General features: G+C 37.9%; 1 pseudogene; it reads left to right on the forward strand.

Annotated features, from left to right (window-relative positions):
* The first annotated feature begins 2,534 nt into the window (after positions 1-2,534).
* LOC100582418 lies at positions 2,535-4,884 on the forward strand (annotated as a pseudogene).
* The last annotated feature ends 2,920 nt before the right edge of the window (positions 4,885-7,804 follow it).

A 7,804-nucleotide genomic window follows, 5' to 3' on the forward strand; every position in this document is an offset into this window, starting at 1 on the left:
TGTGCTTCAGTTTCTTCATTTGTGCTATGGTTTGAATTCTTTCCCTCCAAAATCCAGGTGTTGCCAATGTCATGGTATTAAGAGGTCAGTCTTTAATAAGTGAATAGGCCATGAGAGCTTCCTCCTGGTTAATGAGATTGAGGCCCTTAGAAAGATGCTTCCTGCAGCATTTAGTTAGCTTGCCCTTCTGTGAAAGCATGAAGGATGTAGGAAGAAGGCCCTCACTAGACCAAATGCTGGCACCTTGATCTTGGACTACCCACCTTCCATACTGCAAAAAATAAATTTCTGGTTTTTGATGAATTACCCATTCTCAAGTTTTATGTTAAAGCAGTACAAATGGCCTAAAATGTGAATGATATGGTCTGTAAAATACGGTTTATGTGAGGATTAAATAGATTACGTGAGGATTAAATAGATTGATTCAGGTAAATGCTTAGAAGAGAGCTTTTTGTATAGTAGCTCAGTAAGGACACTTAACAAGGGGATTTGACTTTGATGTAGGTCTGGAAAGTCCTTCCTAAGAAAGTAAGGAGGGAGCTGAGGCCTTTGGCACATGCCCCTCCTCCAGGGTCATAGCAGATCAAAGGAAACTGGCTGACAATTCTTATCTTTTAGTAATTAATTTCTTAGTCCATAAAGTAATAGCTAACAACAGGAGAAGAGAGATACACTATACAAATTAAACACATGAGCTAGAAAACATAGAAAGTCCCGAGTAACTTTATGTAATGTGGCAAATACTGTTATTAGCCCTGCAGGCATCACTGACATAGTAGAATAAATATTGTCTTGGTAGTATGCATTTAGTTACAAGTGACAGACAACCCAGCTCAAATAATGTTGCCTGATGCAAGTTGGAAATCCAAAAGGGAAACTTTCTGGATTTTTTAATTTAGCTACTCTATGATGGCATCACAGGCTCATTATGTTTGTTCTATTCTGTATTCTAGTTTTGTAACAGGCACTGTACTAAGGCAGTTTCATCTGGTGACTCTTGTTGTTAAGCCATGGCTGCTAAGTTTATGGGACATCATCAACCATTTCCATAAAGACTTAGACTTTATTTTTTTTTAATTAGATGTCCTGAGCAAATACCTTTTGCAGTATTATGGGCCTAAATGGAATAGAGAAGCCCACTTGTGAAACAATAAATGTGGTCATAGCAAAGTACAATACATTGTACCTTAGACATATCCCCTCCAATTTCAAGTGCCAAGGAAGGTGGGATTGGGAGGTACCACCTCTCAAACCTGAAGTCTTTACTAACAGATGGAGTAAATACATTTTAAGGGATACATTTGCAGTGTCCATCACACTAATGCTCAAAATGATTATTCTAAATTATATAAATAAGTGACAGTAAGTACAATTTAGGAATAAAATCCTTGAATTTCTTAAAATTCAGCTTAAATGAGAAAACCTTTTAGTCAGATATTTGCATAGGTGGAATGTTTCATTTCCTGTCAATGCCTCATTGACATGTTTCATTGTTCATAATTGAGTTTCATTGAGAAATTCCTGGGATTATTCTGGCCAATAAACCAGTTTCATGAGATGACATCTGAAACAGTAACAATGATGTTCTTTCGTGTCTTGTCTAGTTATTCCTAAAAATAGCATGACATTAGTGGCCTCAAAACCTTAAATTATGACGATTGCCCCCTCTGGTATAATCTTGACTTTATAGCCCATGATATTTGGCTAAATTGAATTGAATAGAATAACTTATCAGTTTTGGGGAAAGTCCGACAAACTGAACATAAATAGGCAGGAGAAAAGCATATATAGGTTCAAAGTAAGAGTTACCGCTATCTTCTCTTTGCCTTTTAAAATGGATTTAAAGTTAACTGTGCATTTGGTGAAAAAATATGCAACAGGAGTAAAGTGTTATAAAAAGGCAGGATTATTTAAGAGAGAAAATGGATAACTAGCAAGGGATAAAAATATTTTGGGGTCATGGGGGATCCATTTAAAAGCAAATTTGCAATTGCTGTAAATGTCTCTTTGGTGGCCAGCATTCCACAAATGCTGCACAGAAACACACTCATTTTCAACGTTACACAGTTCCAGTTATTTTAAAAAGATCTTTCTCAACACATGAAGAAGCTTAAAGTTACAGCATCATGAAAATATCCTTGGTAGATCCATGTGTTTATCATTTACTTTAGAAATATTTGTGCCTACAGTTTTGTCTTTGAGAGCTGTATTTAGGTGGTCCTGACTAAGCATTCTATATCTATGGGAGATTTTAATTTTCTGGGGAAAACTTTCACAAACGTTAAAGTTAACCTAATGTTTCTGCCTTGCACTTAATTGAGATATTTTGGGAATGAGCAGTCAGAATATTTTCTTTTATAAGTGGCATAACATAATTAAAACTAAAAATGGAAAGTCAAACTATAAGAATTTGTCGCCCCCGCGCGCCAGTCCTGCGGAGCCGGCCAGCCGGCCTGGCTCCCCTCCCTGGCCCCACGCGCAGCCGGGCTGACCTGAGTGGGAGGGGAGGGGGCTGAGCCTGCGGGCGGCGGGCGAAGACGCGGGACTTCTGCGCTGCCCCTAACTGCACGCGGAAGAGCACGCAGCCGACCTGGCCTTCAAGTTCCCGCGGGACCCGCCCAGACGCCAGAAGTGGGTGGACAATTGTAGGAGAGCAGATTTAGAAGATAAAACACCTGATCAGCTAAATAAACATTATCAATTATGTGCCAACCATTTTGAGACCTCTATGTTCTGTAGAACTATACATTTTGCAGAGGCATCAGAAAACTAAATAATTGGTTCATTTTATTTCTCAAAACTAATTGAAGCAGATACTCGTGAAGTCATTGGGAGAGTCCTTACAGGACAGTTCTTCGAGATAATGCAACACCAACAATATTTAATCTTACCAGTCATTTGAACAACACACAGAGTAGACACAGAAAACGAATAAAAGAACTGAGTGAAGACGAAATCAGGACACTGAAACAGATAAATAGTTGATGAAACTTCTGAACAGGAACAAAAACATAAACCAACAATAGCAATGCTCAGAACCCCAGTGAAGAAGGGGGTGAAGGACAAGATGAGGACATTTTACCTCTAACCCTTGAAGAGAAGGAAAACAATAACTAAAATCTCTATTTGAAATATTGATTCTGACGGGAAAGCAAAACATACCTCTGTATGGATATGAGGCTGATGAAATCCCAGAAGATCTCTTTACTCCAGGTAACTTTCAAGCACTGCTGGAGTGTCGGCCCGGATAAATTCTGGTGAAGAGGTTCTGAGAAAGCAGTTTGAGACAACAGCAGTTAACACGTTTTGTTCAAAAACACAGCAAAAACAGATGCTAGAGATCTGTCAGAGCTGTATTCGAGAATAAACTCTCAGGGAAGTGAGAGACTCACACTTCTTTTCCATTATCACTGACAGTGTAGTGGATGTAGCAGGGGAAGAGCACCTACCTGTGTTGGTGAGGTTTGTTGATGAATCTCATAACCTAAGAGAGGAATTTGAGGGCTTCCTGCCTTATGAAGCTGATGCAGAAATTTTGGCTGTGAAATTTCACACCATGATCACTGAGAAGTGGGGATTAAATATGGAGTATTGTCGTGGCCAGGCTTACATTGGGTCTAGTGGATTCTCTTCCAAAATGAAAGTTGTTGCTTCTAGACTTTTAGAGAAATATCCCCAAGCTACTTACATGCTCTACTCCTCCTGTGCCATAAATATGTGGTTGGCAAAATCAGTACCTCTTATGGGAGTATCTGTTGCATTAGGAACAATTGAGGAAGTTTGTTCTTTTTTCCATCTATCGCCACAACTGCTTTTAGAACTTGACAATGTAATTTCTGTCCTTTTTCAGAACAGTAAAGAAAGAGGTAAAGAACTGAAGGAAATCTGCCATTCTCAGTGAACAGGCAGGCATGATGCTTTTGAATTCCAGCAAGCACTTGTTTTATGTTTAAAGAGTATAAACAGTGACACAAATATTAGATGGAATAACTGTATAGCTGGCCGCGCGTTTGTACTCTGCAGTGCAGTAACAGATTTTGATTTCATTGTTACTACTGTTGTTCTTAAAAATGTCCTTTTACAAGAGCCTTTGGGAAAAATCTCCAGGGTCAAACTTGATGTCTTCTTTGCCGCCAATAGCTTGACTGCAGTACTGCATTCACTCAATGAAGTGATGGAAAATATTGAAGTTTATCATGAATTTGGTTTGAGGAAGCCACAAATTTGGCAACCAAACTTGATCTTCAAATGAAACTCCCTGGGAAATTCCGCAGAGCTCACCAGGGTAACTTGGAATCTCAGCTAACCTCTGATAGTTACTATAAAGACGCCCTAAGTGTCCCAACAGTGGAGCACATTATTCAGGAACTTAAAGATATATTCTCAGAACAGCACCTCAAAGCTCTTAAATGCTTATCTCTGGTACCTGCAGTCATGGGACAACTCAAATTTAATACCTAGGGGGATCACCATGCTGACATGTTGTAGAAGTGGCTTACCTAATCCCAACACGCTCTCAGCCCGGCTTCATTGTTGGAGAATCAAATGGAAACACAGGGGGAAAGATATAGAGCTTCCATCCACCATCTATGAAGCCCTCCATCTGCCTGACATCAAGTTTTTTCCTAATGCGTATGCATTGCTGAAGGTCCTGTGTATTCTTCCTGTGATGAAGGTTGAGAATGAGTGGTATGAAAATGGATGAAAGCATCTTAAAGCATATTTGAAGTACACTTTGACAGACCAAAGGTCAAGTAACTTGGCTTTGCTTAACATAAATTTTGATATAAAACATGACCTGGATTTAATGGTGGACACATATATTAAACTCTGTACAAGTCAGAGCTTCCCACAGATAATTGTGAAACCGTGAAAAATACCTAAGAGGCTTTTAAAAATAGGCTTTTTTTTTTTTGAGATGGAGTGCAGTGGCGTGATCTCGGCTCACTGCAAGCTCCGCCTCCCAGGTTCCCACTATTTTCCTGCCTCAGCCTCCCGAGTAGCTGGGACTACAGGCACCAGCCACCACACCTGGCTAATTTTTTGTATTTTTAGTGGAGACAGGGTTTCACCGTGTTAGCCAGGATGGTCTCGATCTCCTGACCTCTTGATCTGCCTGCCTCGGCCTCCCAAAAAAATAGGCTTTCTTATATTTGATATTTGAAAGTAAAGCAATAATGTGTATGTAGGCCACTTAATCACTAAATATCTTTGCCTGTAGGACTCCACTGAATACATTAGCCATTGATAATCTACCTGTTTAAATAGTCCCTGTTTGAACTCTCATGCTTTGAGGACCTATCTGTTCTTCCAGAAGAGAACATTGAAAGTGCCATGTTTCCTTCTGCATGTTCTCTGCTGGTGGCACTCTGGAATTGTTTTAGTTAAGTCATTTTAGACATAGCATTTATTATCACTGTGGATCTCTACTCATTGGGTGTTAATGAATTCTTTGAGGAAATATATTTTGAAGAGGTGTGGGAGGAAGGAATACATTTTATAAAATGTTATAGTGAAGCCCACAATTGACCTTTGACTAATAGGAGTTTTAAGTATGTTAAAAATCTATACTGGACAGTTACAAGAAATTACCAGAGAAAGAAAAGCTAGTGAGCTCGCCAAACAAGGATTTCAGTGTAGATTTTGTCTTTCTCAAATGAACTTAAGGGAACAAATGAGTTAAAGTTTGAATGGAAGTCTGCTGTTGTTCCACATCTCGTTGTTTCTGTTTACATTCCTTTGTGGAGCCTACAGCTTCCTAAGCTTCTTAGCAGGTATATGTTGAACACTTCTGTTTCATGGATAAGACAGAATCAGAGGCCATGGATACTGACAACTCATTTGTCTGTTTTTTTTCTGTCTTTTTCCATGACTTGTATCTACTGCCTTGTCTTCATTTATAAGCAAAACCTGGAAAACCTAAGTGTTATGGTTTATCTAGAAAAATATGGAAAATATTGCTGTTATTTTTGGTGAAGAAAGTCAATTTTGTATCGTTTATTTCAATCTAAGTAAAATGTGAATTTTGTTAAAAAATTTGTCTTTTTCTTTGAAAAGATTTAAATTTGTACAAATGCAGACTTTTTTCTCTTCATGCCATCCTCTTATTCTCTTACTATGTATATTAAAAGTGCCTTCTAGTTTTTTATCTATATTTAAGTAACTTCATACTTAAAAGTTACAAAAATTCTGAGAGCAAATTGTAAATGTGATGCCCCAGAACATCTAAAAATTTCAGTGTGCATTTCACCAAATCAAGGACACTCTCCAACAAAGGACAAGAAATCAACATTGGTACAATACCACTATCCAATGTAGAGGCCTCATTCAAGTTTTGCCAACTTTACACACAATATTTCTTCTTTCCTTTGGCACATGATTCAGTTCAGGAATACACAATGCACTTGTCACAGCCCTTTGGTGACATTCCATCTGAAACCATTTCTATCTTTCTCTGTTTTTCATCACCCTGACAGTTTTAAAAGAGTACAGGTCTTTCATTCTTTAGGGTGTCTTTAGTGTGGTCCATCGAATATTTCTTTATCACTGGACTTGAGCTGTCCTTTCTTGGAAGGAACACCTCAGAAATAATTTCTGATCTTCTTAGAGCATCACATGAGGAGTTACACAATGCTAACACTTCACAACCTTCACACGTCAAGGTTAATAAATTATGTTAACCTTGTTTTTTTCACCAAAAATATACCATTCAATTCCTTCATAATTTATATGTATTTTGTAGGGAGATACTCTGAAATTACAACAGTGTCTAGTGTCACATCAAAATCTACCCACCAGCCTTAGCATCCATCGATGATACCTGCCTGAATTAGCCACAACAGTGATACAATGATGGGTGTAAAATGGTGATTTTCTATTTCTACCATTTTTTCTCCATTAATTACTTGGCATTCTACCATAAGAAAGATTTTTCTCTCCTATATGTTTTTTAATTTATTTATATAAATACGAACTCCTGAATCAATTTTTTGATGTGTGGTAATACATTACCATTATTATTTATTTTGATGTTCAAATAGTCTCAGATATGGTCACTGGAATCTCCTGCAGGCTAATTCCTGGATCCTTTTGACATTTAATTCTTTGCGCATTTAACAAATTTCTGGCACAAGATATTCCTGGCTCATTTTGTATTTTCCCTGATTCACCTTTGGGACCAGTCATTTCACTAAGGTATTTAGAAATCAAGATCTGGGCAAAAGGCTGACTCACTTTTGCTGAATTGTCCTGGCATTTAACCTTCTTAGTGGATAGAGCAATCTTTAAATGCACATATGTACACATGTACACACACACACACACACATAAATGCACACATTCTTGTCTACTTATATGTCATATATATTTTAAAAATCATGAATTCACCTGCATACCTTCATTTCCAAGGCAAAACCTCAGGATACTTTCTGGGCTTTCCGCCTTCAATTTTATAAACCCTTTTTCAGACAGCAAGAAAGCTGATTTCTCTATATGGTGGTTTATTTGTTCAATCCCCATCTGTAGCCAGTCTCCTTAATCTGCTGGTCATTTCTTCTCCTTGATCCCTTTTGTTGAGCTCTGTGCCTTCCTGGTTCCTCTCTTGACACCTTTGTCACTCTGCAGCCACCATAGTTCTATAACTTTTTAATGGATATTATTTGAGCTATATAATTTAGAAATGAAGTGTTGTTTGAAAATCACTATAGATTCCCAAAGAACAATAAGGTCATATTGGTTTGGTCACCAGCTAAATGCCAAAAAAAAAAAAAAGATGTTTGTTGATATTATTTTAAAGGTCACCAAC

This window comes from Nomascus leucogenys, chromosome 3, assembly GCF_006542625.1.
Source record: "Nomascus leucogenys isolate Asia chromosome 3, Asia_NLE_v1, whole genome shotgun sequence".
NCBI classification, from domain to species: domain Eukaryota; kingdom Metazoa; phylum Chordata; class Mammalia; order Primates; family Hylobatidae; genus Nomascus; species Nomascus leucogenys.